General features: G+C 39.5%; 12 non-coding genes across 12 annotated transcripts; all 12 read left to right on the forward strand.

Moving 5' to 3' along the window:
- The first annotated feature begins 1,019 nt into the window (after positions 1–1,019).
- Positions 1,020–1,093, forward strand: trnai-aau. The gene has a single exon. It is a non-coding gene; the product is annotated as a tRNA-Ile (tRNA).
- Positions 1,094–2,238: 1,145 nt separating this feature from the next.
- On the forward strand, positions 2,239–2,312 carry trnai-aau. The gene has a single exon. It is a non-coding gene; the product is annotated as a tRNA-Ile (tRNA).
- Positions 2,313–3,292: 980 nt separating this feature from the next.
- On the forward strand, positions 3,293–3,366 carry trnai-aau. Its single transcript has one exon. It is a non-coding gene; the product is annotated as a tRNA-Ile (tRNA).
- A 2,104-nt stretch (positions 3,367–5,470) lies between these two features.
- On the forward strand, positions 5,471–5,544 carry trnai-aau. Its single transcript has one exon. It is a non-coding gene; the product is annotated as a tRNA-Ile (tRNA).
- Positions 5,545–6,919: 1,375 nt separating this feature from the next.
- trnai-aau lies at positions 6,920–6,993 on the forward strand. The gene has a single exon. It is a non-coding gene; the product is annotated as a tRNA-Ile (tRNA).
- A 2,308-nt stretch (positions 6,994–9,301) lies between these two features.
- Positions 9,302–9,375, forward strand: trnai-aau. The gene has a single exon. It is a non-coding gene; the product is annotated as a tRNA-Ile (tRNA).
- A 1,939-nt stretch (positions 9,376–11,314) lies between these two features.
- On the forward strand, positions 11,315–11,388 carry trnai-aau. Its single transcript has one exon. It is a non-coding gene; the product is annotated as a tRNA-Ile (tRNA).
- A 1,435-nt stretch (positions 11,389–12,823) lies between these two features.
- On the forward strand, positions 12,824–12,897 carry trnai-aau. The gene has a single exon. It is a non-coding gene; the product is annotated as a tRNA-Ile (tRNA).
- Positions 12,898–14,557: 1,660 nt separating this feature from the next.
- Positions 14,558–14,631, forward strand: trnai-aau. The gene has a single exon. It is a non-coding gene; the product is annotated as a tRNA-Ile (tRNA).
- Positions 14,632–16,066: 1,435 nt separating this feature from the next.
- trnai-aau lies at positions 16,067–16,140 on the forward strand. The gene has a single exon. It is a non-coding gene; the product is annotated as a tRNA-Ile (tRNA).
- Positions 16,141–18,315: 2,175 nt separating this feature from the next.
- Positions 18,316–18,394, forward strand: trnai-aau. The gene has a single exon. It is a non-coding gene; the product is annotated as a tRNA-Ile (tRNA).
- A 1,971-nt stretch (positions 18,395–20,365) lies between these two features.
- trnai-aau lies at positions 20,366–20,439 on the forward strand. Its single transcript has one exon. It is a non-coding gene; the product is annotated as a tRNA-Ile (tRNA).
- Positions 20,440–20,776: the final 337 nt, after the last annotated feature.

Genomic DNA, 20,776 nt, shown 5'->3' on the forward strand with positions numbered 1-20,776 from the left:
TAACAGTGAGTGTGACGATCCAGATCCTCTGTTACAGTAATATCAGTGAGTGTAACACTTCTCATCCTGTGACACTGGAATAACTCTGAGTGTAACAATTCTCATCCAGTGTTACAGTAATAACAGTGAGCGTAACAGTTCCCAAACTGTGCTTCAGTAATAACAGTGAGTGTAACAATTCTCATCCTGTGTTAAAGTAATAACAGTGAGTGTAACAATCCTCATCCAGTGTTACAGTAATAACAGTGAGCGTAACAATTCCAAACCTGTGTTACAGTAATAACAGTGAGTATAACAATTCTCATCCTCTGTTACATTAATAACAGTGAGCGTAACGATCCTCATCCAGTGTTACAGTAATAACAGTGAGTGTAACAATTCTCATCCTTTGTTTCAGTAATAACAGTGAATGTAATGTTTCTCATCCTGTTTCACAGTAATAACAATGAGTGTAATAATTCTCATCCTGTGTTTCAGTAATAACAATGAGTGTAATAATTCCCATCCTGTGTTACAGTAATAACAGTGAGTGTAATAATTATCATCCTGTGTCACATTAATGACAGTGAGTGTAACAATTCCCAAACTGTGTTACAGAAATAACAGTTAGTGTAACAATACTCATCCTGTGTTACAGTAATAAGAGTGAGTGTACCAATTCAAAACCTGTTTTACAGTAATAACAGTGAGGGTAACAATTCTCATCCTGTGTTACAGTAATAACAGTGAGTGTACCAATTCTCATCCTATTTTACAGTAATAACAGTGAGTGTAACGAGCCTCATCCTGTGTTACAGTAATAACAGTGAGCGTAACAGTTCCCAAACTGTGCTTCAGTAATAACAGTGAGTGTAACAATTCTCATCCTGTGTTACAGTAATAACAGTGAGCGTAACAGTTTCCAAACTGTGCTTCAGTAATAACAGTGGGCGTAACAATTCCCAACCTGTGTTACAGTAATAGCAGTGATTGTAACAATTCTTATCGTGTGCTAAAGTACTTTTGCTGTTTTTTTGTAGGGCCGGTTAGCTCAGTTGGTTAGAGCGTGGTGCTAATAACGCCAAGGTCGCGGGTTCGATCCCCGTACGGGCCATTTCTGAAGCATCTTTAAATCATTTGGACTTTTATCTGTTCATCGAGGGGACAGTGAGGAACGACAGAGTTTCATCAATGAATACATGGTGTGATTTTGAGATCCAAAAGGAACAGGAATGCCGTCTGCACACTGGTATTAGGTTGTGGAGTTCAGTCTGTACTAACATGAACACTCGGCATGGACACTGTATAAACATGGACATTCTGAATGAACATGGACCCTCTGTATTAACATGGGTGTGACAGTGATAACAGTGTGAGTGTAACAATTGTGAGTTTGTGTGACAGTAATAACAGTGTGAGTATAACAATTGTGATTGTGTTTGACAGTAATAAGAGTGAGGGTAAAACTTATGTCACAGTATTAGCACTGAGTGTAACAATTCTCATCCTGTGTTACAGTAATAACAGTGAGTGTAAACTTCTCATCCTGTGTTACAGTAATAACAGTGATTGTAATAATCCTCATCCTGCGTTACCGTAATAAAAGTGAGAGTAACAATTCTCATCCTGTGTTTCAGTAATAACAGTGAGTGTAATGTTTCTCATCCTGTTTCACAGTAATAACAATGAGTGTAATAATTCTCATCCTGTGTTTCAGTAATAACAATGAGTGTAATAATTCCCATCCTGTGTTACAGTAATAACAGTGAGTGTAATAATTCTCATCCTGTGTCACATTAATGACAGTGAGTGTAACAATTCCCAAACTGTGTTACAGAAATAACAGTTAGTGTAACAATACTCATCCTGTGTTACAGTAATAAGAGTGAGTGTACCAATTCAAAACCTGTTTTACAGTAATAACAGTGAGGGTAACAATTCTCATCCTGTGTTACAGTAATAACAGTGAGTGTACCAATTCTCATCCTATTTTACAGTAATAACAGTGAGTGTAACGAGCCTCATCCTGTGTTACAGTAATAACAGTGAGCGTAACAGTTCCCAAACTGTGCTTCAGTAATAACAGTGAGTGTAACAATTCTCATCCTGTGTTACAGTAATAACAGTGAGCGTAACAGTTTCCAGACTGTGCTTCAGTAATAACAGTGGGCGTAACAATTCCCAACCTGTGTTACAGTAATAGCAGTGATTGTAACAATTCTTATCGTGTGCGAAAGTACTTTTGCTGTTTTTTTGTAGGGCCGGTTAGCTCAGTTGGTTAGAGCGTGGTGCTAATAACGCCAAGGTCGCGGGTTCGATCCCCGTACGGGCCATTTCTGAAGCATCTTTAAATCATTTAGACTTTTAGCTGTTCATCGAGGGGACAGTGAGGAACGACAGAGTTTCATCAATGAATACATGGTGTGATTTTGAGATCCAAAAGGAACAGGAATGCCGTCTGCACACTGGTATTAGGTTGTGGAGTTCAGTCTGTACTAACATGAACACTCGGCATGGACACTGTATAAACATGGACATTCTGAATGAACATGGACCCTCTGTATTAACATGGGTGTGACAGTGATAACAGTGTGAGTGTAACAATTGTGAGTTTGTGTGACAGTAATAACAGTGTGAGTATAACAATTGTGATTGTGTTTGACAGTAATAAGAGTGAGGGTAAAACTTGTGTCACAGTATTAGCACTGAGTGTAACAATTCTTATCCCGTGTTACAGTAATAACAGTGAGTGTAAACTTCTCATCCTGTGTTACAGTAATAACAGTGAGTGTAATAATCCTCATCCTGCGTTACCGTAATAAAAGTGAGAGTAACAATTCTCATTCTGTGTTTCAGTAATAACAGTGAGTGTAACACCTCATCCTGTGACACAGGGATAACTCTGAGTGTAACAATTCTCATCCTCGGTTACAGTAATAAGAGTGAGTGTCACAATTCTTATCCTGTTTTACAGTAATAACAGTGAGTGTAACACATCATCCTTTGAGACAGGAATAACTCTGAGTGTAACAATTCTCATCCTGTGTTAAAGTAATAACAGTGAGTGTAGCAATCCTCATCCTGTGTTACAGTAATAACAGTGAGCGTAACAATTCTCATCCTGTGTTACAGTAATAACAGTGGGCGTAACAATTTCCAACCTGTGTTGCAGTAATAACAGTGAGTGTAACAATTCTCATCCTGTTTTACAGTAATAACAGTGAGCGTAACAATTCCAACCTGTGTTACAGTAATAGCAGTGATTGCAACAATTCTTATCGTGTGCTAAAGTACTTTTGCTGTTTTTTTGTCGGGCCGGTTAGCTCAGTTGGTTAGAGCGTGGTGCTAATAACGCCAAAGTCGCCGGTTCGATCCCCGTACGGGCCATTTCTGAAGCATCTTTAAATCATTTGGACTTTTATCTGTTCATCGAGGGGACAGTGAGGAACGACAGAGTTTCATCAATGAATACATGGTGTGATTTTGAGATCCAAAAGGAACAGGATGCCGTCTGCACACTGGTATTAGGTTGTGGAGTTCAGTCTGTACCAACATGAACACTCGGCATGGACACTGTATAAACATGGACATTCTGAATGAACATGGACCCTCTGTATTAACATGGGTGTGTCACATGATAACAGTGTGAGTGTAACAATTGTGAGTTTGTGTGACAGTAATAACAGTGTGACAACAATCAATTGTGATTGTGTTTGACAGTAATAAGAGTGAGGGTAAAACTTGTGTCACAGTGTTAGCACTGAGTGTAACAATTCTCATCCCGTGTTACAGTAATAACAGTGAGTGTAAAAATTCTCATCCTGTGTTACAGTAATAACAGTGAATGTAAAAATTCTGAATGAACATGGACATTCTGAATGAACATGGACCCTCTGTATTAACATGGGTGTGACAGTGATAACAGTGTGAGTGTAACAATTGTGAGTTTGTGTGACAGTAATAACAGTGTGAGTATAACAATTGTGATTGTGTTTGACAGTAATAAGAGTGAGGGTAAAACTTGTGTCACAGTATTAGCACTGAGTGTAACAATTCTCATCCCGTGTGACAGTAATAACAGTGAGTGTAACAATTCTCGTCCTGTGTTACAGTAATAACAGTGAGTGTACCAATTCAAAACCTGTTTTACAGTAATAACAGTGAGGGTAACAATTCTCATCTCTTAGGGCAGCACGGTAGCATGGTGGTTAGCATAAATGCTTCACAGCTCCAGGGTCCCAGGTTCGATTCCCGGCTGGGTCACTGTCTGTGCGGAGTCTGCACGTCCTCCCCGTGTGTGCGTGGGTTTCCTCCGGGTGCTCCGGTTTCCTCCCACAGTCCAAAGATGTGCGGGTTAGGTGGATTGGCCATGCTAAATTGCCCGTAGTGTCCTAAAAAGTAAGGTTAGGGGGGGGGGGTTGTTGGGTTACGGGTATAGGGTGGATACGTGGGTTTAAGTAGGGTGATCATTGCTCGGCACAACATCGAGGGCCGAAGGGCCTGTTCTGTGCTGTACTGTTCTATGTTCTATGTTCATCCTGTGTTACAGTAATAACAGTGAGTGTACCAATTCTCATCCTGTGTTACAGTAATAACAGTGAGTGTAACGAGCCTCATCCTGTGTTACAGTAATAACAGTGAGCGTAACAGTTCCCAAACTGTGCTTCAGTAATAACAGTGAGTGTAACAATTCCCAACCTGTGTTACAGTAATAACAGTGAGCGTAACAATTCCAAACCTGTGTTACAGTAATAACAGTGAGTGTAACAATTCTCATCCTCTGTTACATTAATAACAGTGAGCGTAACAATCCTCATCCAGTGTTACAGTAATAACAGTGAGTGTAACAATTCTCATCCTGTGATTCAGTAATAACAGTGAATGTAATGTTTCTCATCCTGTTTCACAGTAATAACAATGAGTGTAATAATTCTCATCCTGTGTTTCAGTAATAACAATGAGTGTAATAATTCCCATCCTGTGTTACAGTAATAACAGTGAGTGTAATAATTCTCATCCTGTGTCACATTAATGACAGTGAGTGTAACAATTCCCAAACTGTGTTACAGAAATAACAGTTAGTGTAACAATACTCATCCTGTGTTACAGTAATAAGAGTGAGTGTACCAATTCAAAACCTGTTTTACAGTAATAACAGTGAGGGTAACAATTCTCATCCTGTGTTACAGTAATAACAGTGAGTGTACCAATTCTCATCCTATTTTACAGTAATAACAGTGAGTGTAACGAGCCTCATCCTGTGTTTCAGTAATAACAGTGAGCGTAACAGTTCCCAAACTGTGCTTCAGTAATAACAGTGAGTGTAACAATTCTCATCCTGTGTTACAGTAATAACAGTGAGCGTAACAGTTTCCAAACTGTGCTTCAGTAATAACAGTGGGCGTAACAATTCCCAACCTGTGTTACAGTAATAGCAGTGATTGTAACAATTCTTATCGTGTGCTAAAGTACTTTTGCTGTTTTTTTGTAGGGCCGGTTAGCTCAGTTGGTTAGAGCGTGGTGCTAATAACGCCAAGGTCGCGGGTTCGATCCCCGTACGGGCCATTTCTGAAGCATCTTTAAATCATTTGGACTTTTAGCTGTTCATCGAGGGGACAGTGAGGAACGACAGAGTTTCATCAATGAATACATGGTGTGATTTTGAGATCCAAAAGGAACAGGAATGCCGTCTGCACACTGGTATTAGGTTGTGGAGTTCAGTCTGTACTAACATGAACACTCGGCATGGACACTGTATAAACATGGACATTCTGAATGAACATGGACCCTCTGTATTAACATGGGTGTGACAGTGATAACAGTGTGAGTGTAACAATTGTGAGTTTGTGTGACAGTAATAACAGTGTGAGTATAACAATTGTGATTGTGTTTGACAGTAATAAGAGTGAGGGTAAAACTTGTGTCACAGTATTAGCACTGAGTGTAACAATTCTCATCCTGTGTTACAGTAATAACAGTGAGTGTAAACTTCTCATCCTGTGTTACAGTAATAACAGTGAGTGTAATAATCCTCATCCTGCGTTACCGTAATAAAAGTGAGAGTAACAATTCTCATCCTGTGTTTCAGTAATAACAGTGAGTGTAACACCTCATCCTGTGACACAGGGATAACTCTGAGTGTAACAATTCTCATCCTCGGTTACAGTAATAAGAGTGAGTGTCACAATTCTTATCCTGTTTTACAGTAATAACAGTGAGTGTAACACATCATCCTTTGAGACAGGAATAACTCTGAGTGTAACAATTCTCATCCTGTGTTAAAGTAATAACAGTGAGTGTAGCAATCCTCATCCAGTGTTACAGTAATAACAGTGAGCGTAACAATTCTCATCCTGTGTTACAGTAATAACAGTGAGTGTAAACTTCTCATCCTGTGTTACAGTAATAACAGTGAGTGTAATAATCCTCATCCTGCGTTACCGTAATAAAAGTGAGAGTAACAATGCTCATCCTGTGTTTCAGTAATAACAGTGAGTGTAACACCTCATCCTGTGACACAGGGATAACTCTGAGTGTAACAATTCTCATCCTCGGTTACAGTAATAAGAGTGAGTGTCACAATTCTTATCCTGTTTTACAGTAATAACAGTGAGTGTAACACATCATCCTTTGAGACAGGAATAACTCTGAGTGTAACAATTCTCATCCTGTGTTAAAGTAATAACAGTGAGTGTAGCAATCCTCATCCAGTGTTACAGTAATAACAGTGAGCGTAACAATTCTCATCCTGTGTTACAGTAATAACAGTGGGCGTAACAATTTCCAACCTGTGTTGCAGTAATAACAGTGAGTGTAACAATTCTCATCCTGTTTTACAGTAATAACAGTGAGCGTAACAATTCCAACCTGTGTTACAGTCATAGCAGTGATTGCAACAATTCTTATCGTGTGCTAAAGTACTTTTGCTGTTTTTTTGTCGGGCCGGTTAGCTCAGTTGGTTAGAGCGTGGTGCTAATAACGCCAAAGTCGCCGGTTCGATCCCCGTACGGGCCATTTCTGAAGCATCTTTAAATCATTTGGACTTTTATCTGTTCATCTAGGGGACAGTGAGGAACGACAGAGTTTCATCAATGAATACATGGTGTGATTTTGAGATCCAAAAGGAACAGGATGCCGTCTGCACACTGGTATTAGGTTGTGGAGTTCAGTCTGCACCAACATGAACACTCGGCATGGACACTGTATAAACATGGACATTCTGAATGAACATGGACCCTCTGTATTAACATGGGTGTGTCACATGATAACAGTGTGAGTGTAACAATTGTGAGTTTGTGTGACAGTAATAACAGTGTGACAACAATCAATTGTGATTGTGTTTGACAGTAATAAGAGTGAGGGTAAAACTTGTGTCACAGTGTTAGCACTGAGTGTAACAATTCTCATCCCGTGTTACAGTAATAACAGTGAGTGTAAAAATTCTCATCCTGTGTTACAGTAATAACAGTGAATGTAAAAATTCTGAATGAACATGGACATTCTGAATGAACATGGACCCTCTGTATTAACATGGGTGTGACAGTGATAACAGTGTGAGTGTAACAATTGTGAGTTTGTGTGACAGTAATAACAGTGTGAGTATAACAATTGTGATTGTGTTTGACAGTAATAAGAGTGAGAGTAAAACTTGTGTCACAGTATTAGCACTGAGTGTAACAATTCTCATCCCGTGTGACAGTAATAACAGTGAGTGTAACAATTCTCGTCCTGTGTTACAGTAATAACAGTGAGTGTACCAATTCAAAACCTGTTTTACAGTAATAACAGTGAGGGTAACAATTCTCATCTCTTAGGGCAGCACGGTAGCATGGTGGTTAGCATAAATGCTTCACAGCTCCAGGGTCCCAGGTTCGATTCCCGGCTGGGTCACTGTCTGTGCGGAGTCTGCACGTCCTCCCCGTGTGTGCGTGGGTTTCCTCCGGGTGCTCCGGTTTCCTCCCACAGTCCAAAGATGTGCGGGTTAGGTGGATTGGCCATGCTAAATTGCCCGTAGTGTCCTAAAAAGTAAGGTTAAAGGGGGGGGGGGGGGTTGTTGGGATACGGGTATAGGGTGGATACGTGGGTTTAAGTAGGGTGATCATTGCTCGGCACAACATCGAGGGCCGAAGGGCCTGTTCTGTGCTGTACTGTTCTATGTTCCATGTTCATCCTGTGTTACAGTAATAACAGTGAGTGTACCAATTCTCATCCTGTGTTACAGTAATAACAGTGAGCGTAACAGTTCCCAAACTGTGCTTCAGTAATAACAGTGAGTGTAACAATTCCCAACCTGTGTTACAGTAATAACAGTGAGCGTAACAGTTCCCAAACTGTGCTTCAGTAATAACAGTGAGTGTAACAATTCTCATCCTGTGTTAAAGTAATAACAGTGAGTGTAACAATCCTCATCCAGTGTTACAGTAATAACAGTGAGCGTAACAATTCCAAACCTGTGTTACAGTAATAACAGTGAGTGTAACAATTCTCATCCTCTGTTACATTAATAACAGTGAGCGTAACAATCCTCATCCAGTGTTACAGTAATAACAGTGAGTGTAACAATTCTCATCCTGTGTTTCAGTAATAACAGTGAATGTAATGTTTCTCATCCTGTTTCACAGTAATAACAATGAGTGTAATAATTCTCATCCTGTGTTTCAGTAATAACAATGAGTGTAATAATTCCCATCCTGTGTTACAGTAATAACAGTGAGTGTAATAATTCTCATCCTGTGTCACATTAATGACAGTGAGTGTAACAATTCGCAAACTGTGTTACAGAAATAACAGTTAGTGTAACAATACTCATCCTGTGTTACAGTAATAACAGTGAGTGTAACAATTCTCATCCTGTGTTACAGTAATAACAGTGAGCGTAACAATTCAAAACCTGTGTTACAGTAATAACAGTGAGTGTAACAATTCTCGTCCTGTGTTACAGTAATAACAGTGAGTGTACCAATTCAAAACCTGTTTTACAGTAATAACAGTGAGGGTAACAATTCTCATCCTGTGTTACAGTAATAACAGTGAGTGTACCAATTCTCATCCTATTTTACAGTAATAACAGTGAGTGTAACGAGCCTCATCCTGTGTTACAGTAATAACAGTGAGCGTAACAGTTACCAAACTGTGCTTCAGTAATAACAGTGGGCGTAACAATTTCCAACCTGTGTTGCAGTAATAACAGTGAGTGTAACAATTCTCATCCTGTTTTACAGTAATAACAGTGAGCGTAACAATTCCAACCTGTGTTACAGTAATAGCAGTGATTGCAACAATTCTTATCGTGTGCTAAAGTACTTTTGCTGTTTTTTTGTCGGGCCGGTTAGCTCAGTTGGTTTGAGCGTGGTGCTAATAACGCCAAAGTCGCGGGTTCGATCCCCGTACGGGCCATTTCTGAAGCATCTTTAAATCATTTGGACTTTTATCTGTTCATCGAAGGGACAGTGAGGAACGACAGAGTTTCATCAATGAATACATGGTGTGATTTTGAGATCCAAAAGGAACATGATGCCGTCTGCACACTGCTATTAGGTTGTGGAGTTCAGTCTGTACTAACATGAACACTCGGCATGGACACTGTATAAACATGGACATTCTAAATGAACATGGACCCTCTGTATTAACATGGGTGTGACAGTGATAACAGTGTGAGTGTAACAATTGTGAGTTTGTGTGACAGTAATAACAGTGTGAGTCTTACAATTGTGATTGTGTTTGACAGTAATAAGAGTGACGGTAAAACTTGTGTCAAGGTATTAGCACTGAGTGTAACAATTCTCATCCCGTGTTACAGTAATAACAGTGAGTGTAAAAATTCTCATCCTGTGTTACAGTAATAACAGTGAATGTAACAATTCCCATCCTGTGTTACAGTCATAACCGTGAGCGTAACAATTCCCAACCTGTGTTACAGTAATAACAGTGAGTGTAACAATTATTATCCTGTGTTACAGTAATAACAGTGAGTGTAAACTTCTCATCCTGTGTTCCAGTAATAACAGTGAGTGTAATAATTCTCATCCTGTGTTAAAGTAATAACAGTGAGTGTCGCAATCCTCATCCAGTGTTACAGTAATAACAGTAAGCGTAACAATTCTCATCCTGTGTTACAGTAATAACAGTGAGCGTAACAGTTTCCAAACTGTGCTTCAGTAATAAAAGTGAGTGTAAACTTCTCATCCTGTGTTACAGTAATAACAGTGAGTGTAAACTTCTCATCCTGTGTTACAGTAATAACAGTGAGTGTAATAATTATCATCCTGTGTTAAAGTAATAACAGTGAGTGTAACAATCCTCATCCAGTGTTACAGTAATAACAGTGAGCGTAACAATTCCAAACCTGTGTTACAGTAATAACAGTGAGTGTAACAATTCTCATCCTGTGTTACAGTAATAACAGTGAGCGTAACAGTTTCCAAACTGTGCTTCAGTAATAACAGTTGGCGTAACAATTCCCAACCTGTGTTGCAGTAATAACAGTGAGTGTAACAATTCTCATCCTGTTTTACAGTAATAACAGTGAGCGTAACAATTCCCAACCTGTGTTACAGTAATAACAGTGAGTGTAACAATTCTCATCCTGTGTTACAGTAATAACAGTGAGTGTAAACTTCTCATCCTGTGTTACAGTAATAACAGTGAGTGTAATAATTCTCATCCTGTGTTACAGTAATAACAGTGAGTGTAATAATTCTCATCCTGTGTTACAGTAATAACAGTGAGCGTAACAGTTTCCAAACTGTGCTTCAGTAATAAAAGTGAGTGTAAACTTCTCATCCTGTGTTACAGTAATAACAGTGAGTGTAAACTTCTCATCCTGTGTTACAGTAATAACAGTGAGCGTAACAATTCCAAACCTGTGTTACAGTAATAACAGTGAGTGTAACAATTCTCATCCTGTGTTACAGTAATAACAGTGAGCGTAACAGTTTCCAAACTGTGCTTCAGTAATAACAGTTGGCGTAACAATTCCCAACCTGTGTTGCAGTAATAACAGTGAGTGTAACAATTCTCATCCTGTTTTACAGTAATAACAGTGAGCGTAACAATTCCAAACCTGTGTTACAGTAATAACAGTGAGTGTAACAATTCTCATCCTGTGTTACAGTAATAACAGTGAGCGTAACAGTTTCCAAACTGTGCTTCAGTAATAACAGTTGGCGTAACAATTCCCAACCTGTGTTGCAGTAATAACAGTGAGTGTAACAATTCTCATCCTGTTTTACAGTAATAACAGTGAGCGTAACAATTCCCAACCTGTGTTACAGTAATAGCAGTGATTGTAACAATTCTTATCGTGTGCTAAAGTACTTTTGCTGTTATTTTGTAGGGCCAGTGAGCTCAGTTGGTTAGAGCGTGGTGCTAATAACGACAAGGTCGTGGGTTCGATCCCCGTACGGGCCATTTCTGAAGCATCTTTAAATCATTTGGACTTTTATCTGTTCATCGAAGGGACAGTGAGGAACGACAGAGTTTCATCAATGAATACATGGTGTGATTTTGAGATCCAAAAGGAACAGGATGCCATCTGCACACTGGTATTAGGTTGTGGAGTTCAGTCTGTACTATCATGAACACTCGGCATGGACACTGTATAAACATGGACATTCTGAATGAACATGGACCCTCTATATTAACAGGGGTGTGACAGTGATAACAGTGTGAGTGTAACAATTGTGAGTTTGTGTGACAGTAATAACAGTGTGAGAACAATCAATAACAATCAATTGTGATTGTGTTTGACAGTAATAAGAGTGAGGGTAAACTTGTGTCACAGTGTTAGCACTGAGTGTAACAATTCTCATCCCGTGTTACAGTAATAACAGTGAGTGTAAAAATTCTGATCCTGTGTTACAGTAATAACAGTGAATGTAACAATTCTGAATGAACATGGACATTCTGAATGAACATGGACCCTCTGTATTAACATGGGTGTGACAGTGATAACAGTGTGAGTGTAACAATTGTGAGTTTGTGTGACAGTAATAACAGTGTGAGTATAACAATTGTGATTGTGTTTGACAGTAATAAGAGTGAGGGTAAAACTTGTGTCACAGTATTAGCACTGAGTGTAACAATTCTCATCCCGTGTGACAGTAATAACAGTGAGTGTAACAATTCTCGTCCTGTGTTACAGTAATAACAGTGAGTGTACCAATTCAAAACCTGTTTTACAGTAATAACAGCGAGGGTAACAATTCTCATCCTGTGTTACAGTAATAACAGTGAGTGTACCAATTCTCATCCTGTGTTACAGTAATAACAGTGAGTGTAACGAGCCTCATCCTGTGTTACAGTAATAACAGTGAGCGTAACAGTTCCCAAACTGTGGTTCAGTAATAACAGTGAGTGTAACAATTCCCAACCTGTGTTACAGTAATAACAGTGAGCGTAACAGTTCCCAAACTGTGCTTCAGTAATAACAGTGAGTGTAACAATTCTCATCCTGTGTTAAAGTAATAACAGTGAGTGTAACAATCCTCATCCAGTGTTACAGTAATAACAGTGAGCGTAACAATTCCAAACCTGTGTTACAGTAATAACAGTGAGTGTAACAATTCTCATCCTCTGTTACATTAATAACAGTGAGCGTAACAATCCTCATCCAGTGTTACAGTAATAACAGTGAGCGTAACAGTTACCAAACTGTGCTTCAGTAATAACAGTGAGTGTAACAATTCTCATCCTGTGTTACAGTAATAACAGTGAGCGTAACAGTTTCCAAACTGTGCTTCAGTAATAACAGTGGGCGTAACAATTCCCAACCTGTGTTACAGTAATAGCAGTGATTGTAACAATTCTTATCGTGTGCTAAAGTACTTTTGCTGTTTTTTTGTAGGGCCGGTTAGCTCAGTTGGTTAGAGCGTGGTGCTAATAACGCCAAGGTCGCGGGTTCGATCCCTGTACGGGCCGTTTCTCAAGCATCTTTAAATCATTTGGACTTTTATCTGTTCATCGAGGGGACAGTGAGAAACGACAGAGTTTCATCAATGAATACATGGTGTGATTTTGAGATCCAAAAGGAACAGGATGCCGTCTGCACACTGGTATTAGATTGTGGAGTTCAGTCTGTACTAACATGAACACTCGGCATGGACACTGTATAAACATGGACATTCTGAATGAACATGGACCCTCTGTATTAACATGGGTGTGACAGTGATAACAGTGTGAGTGTAACAATTGTGAGTTTGTGTGACAGTAATAACAGTGTGAGTATAACAATTGTGATTGTGTTTGACAGTAATAAGAGTGAGGGTAAAACTTGTGTCACAGTATTAGCACTGAGTGTAACAATTCTCATCCTGTGTTACAGTAATAACAGTGAGTGTAAACTTCTCATCCTGTGTTACAGTAATAACAGTGAGTGTAATAATCCTCATCCTGCGTTACCGTAATAAAAGTGAGAGTAACAATTCTCATCCTGTGTTTCAGTAATAACAGTGAGTGTAAACTTCTCATCCTGTGTTACAGTAATAACAGTGAGTGTAATAATTATCATCCTGTGTTAAAGTAATAACAGTGAGTGTAACAATCCTCATCCAGTGTTACAGTAATAACAGTGAGCGTAACAATTCCAAACCTGTGTTACAGTAATAACAGTGAGTGTAACAATTCTCATCCTGTGTTACAGTAATAACAGTGAGCGTAACAGTTTCCAAACTGTGCTTCAGTAATAACAGTTGGCGTAACAATTCCCAACCTGTGTTGCAGTAATAACAGTGAGTGTAACAATTCTCATCCTGTTTTACAGTAATAACAGTGAGCGTAACAATTCCCAACCTGTGTTACAGTAATAACAGTGAGTGTAACAATTATTATCCTGTGTTACAGTAATAACAGTGAGTGTAAACTTCTCATCCTGTGTTACAGTAATAACAGTGAGTGTAATAATTCTCATCCTGTGTTACAGTAATAACAGTGAGTGTAATAATTCTCATCCTGTGTTACAGTAATAACAGTGAGCGTAACAGTTTCCAAACTGTGCTTCAGTAATAAAAGTGAGTGTAAACTTCTCATCCTGTGTTACAGTAATAACAGTGAGTGTAAACTTCTCATCCTGTGTTACAGTAATAACAGTGAGCGTAACAATTCCAAACCTGTGTTACAGTAATAACAGTGAGTGTAACAATTCTCATCCTGTGTTACAGTAATAACAGTGAGCGTAACAGTTTCCAAACTGTGCTTCAGTAATAACAGTTGGCGTAACAATTCCCAACCTGTGTTGCAGTAATAACAGTGAGTGTAACAATTCTCATCCTGTGTTACAGTAATAACAGTGAGCGTAACAATTCCAAACCTGTGTTACAGTAATAACAGTGAGTGTAACAATTCTCATCCTGTGTTACAGTAATAACAGTGAGCGTAACAGTTTCCAAACTGTGCTTCAGTAATAACAGTTGGCGTAACAATTCCCAACCTGTGTTGCAGTAATAACAGTGAGTGTAACAATTCTCATCCTGTTTTACAGTAATAACAGTGAGCGTAACAATTCCCAACCTGTGTTACAGTAATAGCAGTGATTGTAACAATTCTTATCGTGTGCTAAAGTACTTTTGCTGTTTTTTTGTAGGGCCAGTGAGCTCAGTTGGTTAGAGCGTGGTGCTAATAACGACAAGGTCGTGGGTTCGATCCCCGTACGGGCCATTTCTGAAGCATCTTTAAATCATTTGGACTTTTATCTGTTCATCGAAGGGACAGTGAGGAACGACAGAGTTTCATCAATGAATACATGGTGTGATTTTGAGATCCAAAAGGAACAGGATGCCATCTGCACACTGGTATTAGGTTGTGGAGTTCAGTCTGTACTATCATGAACACTCGGCATGGACACTGTATAAACATGGACATTCTGAATGAACATGGACCCTCTATATTAACAGGGGTGTGACAGTGATAACAGTGTGAGTGTAACAATTGTGAGTTTGTGTGACAGTAATAACAGTGTGAGAACAATCAATAACAATCAATTGTGATTGTGTTTGACAGTAATAAGAGTGAGGGTAAACTTGTGTCACAGTGTTAGCACTGAGTGTAACAATTCTCATCCCGTGTTACAGTAATAACAGTGAGTGTAAAAATTCTGATCCTGTGTTACAGTAATAACAGTGAATGTAACAATTCTGAATGAACATGGACATTCTGAATGAACATGGACCCTCTGTATTAACATGGGTGTGACAGTGATAACAGTGTGAGTGTAACAATTGTGAGTTTGTGTGACAGTAATAACAGTGTGAGTATAACAATTGTGATTGTGTTTGACAGTAATAAGAGTGAGGGTAAAACTTGTGTCACAGTATTAGCACTGAGTGTAACAATTCTCATCCCGTGTGACAGTAATAACAGTGAGTGTAACAATTCTCGTCCTGTGTTACAGTAATAACAGTGAGTGTACCAATTCAAAACCTGTTTTACAGTAATAACAGTGAGGGTAACAATTCTCATCCTGTGTTACAGTAATAACAGTGAGTGTACCAATTCTCATCCTGTGTTACAGTAATAACAGTGAGTGTAACGAGCCTCATCCTGTGTTACAGTAATAACAGTGAGCGTAACAGTTCCCAAACTGTGGTTCAGTAATAACAGTGAGTGTAACAATTCCCAACCTGTGTTACAGTAATAACAGTGAGCGTAACAGTTCCCAAACTGTGCTTCAGTAATAACAGTGAGTGTAATAATTCTCATCCTGTGTTAAAGTAATAACAGTGAGTGTAACAATCCTCATCCAGTGTTACAGTAATAACAGTGAGCGTAACAATTCCAAACCTGTGTTACAGTAATAACAGTGAGTGTAACAATTCTCATCCTCTGTTACATTAATAACAGTGAGCGTAACAATCCTCATCCAGTGTTACAGTAATAACAGTGAGCGTAACAGTTACCAAACTGTGCTTCAGTAATAACAGTGAGTGTAACAATTCTCATCCTGTGTTACAGTAATAACAGTGAGCGTAACAGTTTCCAAACTGTGCTTCAGTAATAACAGTGAGCGTAACAATTCCCAACCTGTGTTACAGTAATAGCAGTGATTGTAACAATTCTTATCGTGTGCTAAAGTACTTTTGCTGTTTTTTTGTAGGGCCGGTTAGCTCAGTTGGTTAGAGCGTGGTGCTAATAACGCCAAGGTCGCGGGTTCGATCCCTGTACGGGCCGTTTCTCAAGCATCTTTAAATCATTTGGACTTTTATCTGTTCATCGAGGGGACAGTGAGAAACGACAGAGTTTCATCAATGAATACATGGTGTGATTTTGAGATCCAAAAGGAACAGGATGCCGTCTGCACACTGGTATTAGATTGTGGAGTTCAGTCTGTACTAACATGAACACTCGGCATGGACACTGTATAAACATGGACATTCTGAATGAACATGGACCCTCTGTATTAACATGGGTGTGACAGTGATAACAGTGTGAGTGTAACAATTGTGAGTTTGTGTGACAGTAATAACAGTGTGAGTATAACAATTGTGATTGTGTTTGACAGTAATAAGAGTGAGGGTAAAACTTGTGTCACAGTATTAGCACTGAGTGTAACAATTCTCATCCCGTGTTACAGTAATAGCAGTGAGTGTAAAATTTCTCATCCTGTGTTACAGTAATAACAGTGAATGTAACAATTCTCATCCTGTGTTACAGTCATAACCGTGAGCGTAACAATTCCCAACCTGTGTTACAGTAATAACAGTGAGTGTAACAATTATTATCCTGTGTTACAGTAATAACAGTGAGTGTAAACTTCTCATCCTGTATTCCAGTAATAACAGTGAGTGTAATAATTCTCATCCTTTGTTAAAGTAATAGCAGTGAGTGTAGCAATCCTCATCCAGTGCTACAGTAATAACAGTGAGCGTAACAATTCTCATCCTGTGTTACAGTAATAACAGTGAGCGTAACAGATTCCAAACTGTGCTTCAGTAATAAAAGTGAGTGTAAACTTCTCATCCTGTGTTACAGTAATAACAGTGAGTGTAAACTTCTCATCCTGTGTTACAGTAATAACAGTGAGTGTAATAATTCTCATCCCGTGTTAAAGTAATAACAGTGAGTGTAACAATCCTCATCCAGTGTTACAGTAATGCTGAAAGATGCCCTCGTACGAACGGGATATGGCGCTCGACTCATTGATCGACAGTTCCACCGCGCCACAGCAAAAAACCGCACCGACCTCCTCAGAAGACAAACACGGGACACCACTGACAGAGTACCCTTCGTCGTCCAGTACTTTCCTGGGGCGGAGAAACTACGACATCTTCTTCGCAGCCTCCAACACATCATCAGCGAGGATGGACATCTTGCCAAGGTCATCCCCACACCCCCACTACTGGCCTTCAAACAACCGCGCAACCTCAAACAAACCATTGTTTGCAGCAAATTACCCAGCCTTCAGAACAGCAACCACAACACCACAAAACCCTGCCAGGGTAATCTCTGCAAGACATGCCAGATCATCGACATGGACACCACCATTACACGTGGAAACACCACCCACCAGGTACGCGGCGCATACTCGTGCGACTCGACCAATGTAGTCTACCTCATACGCTGCAGGAAAGGATGTCCCGAAGCGTGGTACATTGGCGAGACCATGCAGACACTGCGACAACGAATAAACGGGCATCGTGCGACTATCAACAGGCAGGACTGTTCCCTTCCAGTTGGGGAACACTTCAGCAGTCAAGGACATTCAGCCTCTGATCTCCGGGTCAGCATTCTACAAGGAGGCCTTCAGGAGACGCGACAACGCAAAATTGCTGAGCAAAAACTTATAGCTAAGTTCCGCACGCATGAATGCGGACTCAACCGGGATCTGGGATTCATGTCGCATTACATTCGGCCCCCACCAACAAGCCTGGACTTGCAGAGGCCTACCGACTGAACTGGCTTGGGACAATTCACACCTCTTTAACCTGGAGTTACCTCTCTCTCTGCATCTTTGATGATTTGATTGCCTGCAGGTGCTCGCATTCCGGGGCATCTCTGACCGTGTCTATATAAACATATCTGGAACAAGCCTTTCCATTCACCTGAAGAAGGAGCCGTGCTCCGAAAGCTCGTGTTTGAAACAAACCTGTTGGACTTTAACCTGGTGTTGTAAGACTTCTTACAGTAATAACAGTGAGCGTAACAATTCCAAACCTGTGCTACAGTAATAACAGTGAGTGTAACAATTCTCATCCTGTGTTACAGTAATAACAGTGAGCGTAACAGTTTCCAAACTGTGCTTCAGTAATAACAGTGGGCGTAACAATTCCCAACCTGTGTTACAGTAATTGCAGTGATTGTAACAATTCTTATCGTGTGCTAAAGTACTTTTGCTGTTTTTTTTTGGGCCGGTTAGCTCAGTTGGTTAGAGCGTGGTGCTAATAACGCCAAGGTCGCGGGTTCGATCCCCGTACGGGAAATTTCTGAAGCATCTTTAAATCATTTGTACTTTTATCTGTTCATCGAGGGGACAGTGAGGAACGACAGAGTTTCATCAATGAATAAATGGTGTGATTTTGAGATCCAAAAGGAACAGGATGCCGTCTGCACACTGGTATAAGGTTGTGGAGTTCAGTCTGTACTAACATGAACACTCGGCATGGACACTGTATAAACATGGACATTCTGAATGAACATGGACCCTCTGTATTAACATGGGTGTGACAGTGATAACAGTGTGAGTGTAACAATTGTGAGTTTGTGTGACAGTAAGAACAGTGTGAGAACAATCAATAACAATCAATTGTGATTGTGTTTGACAGTAATAAGAGTGAGGGTAAAACTTGTGTCACAGTATTAGCACTGAGTGTAACAATTCTCATTCCGTGTTACAGTAATAACAGTGAGTGTACAAATTCTGATCCTGTGTTACAGTAATAACAGTGAATGTAACAATTCTGAATGAACATGGACCCTCTGTATTAACATGGGTGTGACAGTGATAACAGTGTGAGTGTAACAATTGTGAGTTTGTGTGACAGTAATAACAGTGTGAGTATAACAATTGTGATTGTGTTTGACAGTAATAAGAGTGAGGGTAAAACTTGTGTTACAGTATTAGCACTGAGTGTAACAATTCTCATCCCGTGTGACAGTAATAACAGTGAGTGTAACAATTCTCGTCCTGTGTCACAGTAATAACAGTGAGTGTACCAATTCAAAACCTGTTTTACAGTAATAACAGTGAGGGTAACAATTCTCATCCTGTGTTACAGTAATAACAGTGAGTGTACCAATTCTCATCCTGAGTTACAGTAATAACAGTGAGTGTAACGAGCCTCATCCTGTGTTACAGTAATGACAGTGAGCGTAACAGTTCCCAAACTGTGCTTCAGTAATAACAGTGAGTGTAACAATTCCCAACCTGTGTTACAGTAATAACAGTGAGCGTAACAGTTCCCAAACTGTGCTTCAGTAATAACAGTGAGTGTAACAATTCTCATCCTGTGTTAAAGTAATAACAGTGAGTGGAACAATCCTCATCCAGTGTTACAGTAATAACAGTGAGCGTAACAATTCCAAACCTGTGTTACAGTAATAACAGTGAGTGTAACAATTCTCATCCTCTGTTACATTAATAACAGTGAGCGTAACAATCCTCATCCAGTGTTACAGTAATAACAGTGAGTGTAACAATTCTCATCCTGTGTTTCAGTAATAACAGTGAATGTAATGATTCTCATCCTGTTTCACAGTAATAACAATGAGTGTAATAATTCTCATCCTGTGTTTCAGTAATAACAATGAGTGTAATAATTCCCATCCTGTGTTACAGTAATAACAGTGAGTGTAATAATTTTCATCCTGTGTCACATTAATGACAGTGAGTGTAACAATTCCCAAACTGTGTTACAGAAATAACAGTTAGTGTAACAATACTCATCCTGTGTTACAGTAATAACAGTGAGTGTAACAATTCTCATCCTGTGTTACAGTAATAACAGTGAGCGTAACAATTCAAAACCTGTTTACAGTAATAACAGTGAGTGTAACAATTCTCGTCCTGTGTTACAGTAATAACAGTGAGTGTACCAATTCAAAACCTGTTTTACAGTAATAACAGTGAGGGTAACAATTCTCATCCTGTGTTACAGTAATAACAGTGAGTGTACCAATTCTCATCATATTTTACAGTAATAACAGTGAGTGTAACGAGCCTCATCCTGTGTTACAGTAATAACAGTGAGCGTAACAGTTACCAAACTGTGCTTCAGTAATAACAGTGAGTGTAACAATTCTCATCCTGTGTTACAGTAATAACAGTGAGCGTAACAGTTTCCAAACTGTGCTTCAGTAATAACAGTGGGCGTAACAATTCCCAACCTGTGTTACAGTAATAGCAGTGATTGTAACAATTCTTATCGTGTGCTAAAGTACTTTTCCTGTTTTTTTGTAGGGCCGGTTAGCTCAGTTGGTTAGAGCGTTGTGCTAATAACGCCAAGGTCGCGGGTTCGATCCCCGTACGGGCCATTTCTGAAGCATCTTTAAATCATTTGGACTTTTAGCTGTTCATCGAGGGGACAGTGAGAAACGACAGAGTTTCATCAATGAATACATGGTGTGATTTTGAGATCCAAAAGGAACACGATGCCGTCTGCACACTGGTATTAGGTTGTGGAGTTCAGTCTGTACATATCATGAACACTCGGCATGGACACTGTATAAACATGGACATTCTGAATGAACATGGACCCTCTGTATTAACATGGGTGTGACAGTGATAACAGTGTGAGTGTAACAATTGTGAGTTTGTGTGACAGTAATAACAGTGTGAGTATAACAATTGTGATTGTGTTTGACAGTAATA

This window comes from Scyliorhinus canicula, chromosome 30 (assembly GCF_902713615.1).
Source record: "Scyliorhinus canicula chromosome 30, sScyCan1.1, whole genome shotgun sequence".
NCBI lineage: Eukaryota > Metazoa > Chordata > Chondrichthyes > Carcharhiniformes > Scyliorhinidae > Scyliorhinus > Scyliorhinus canicula.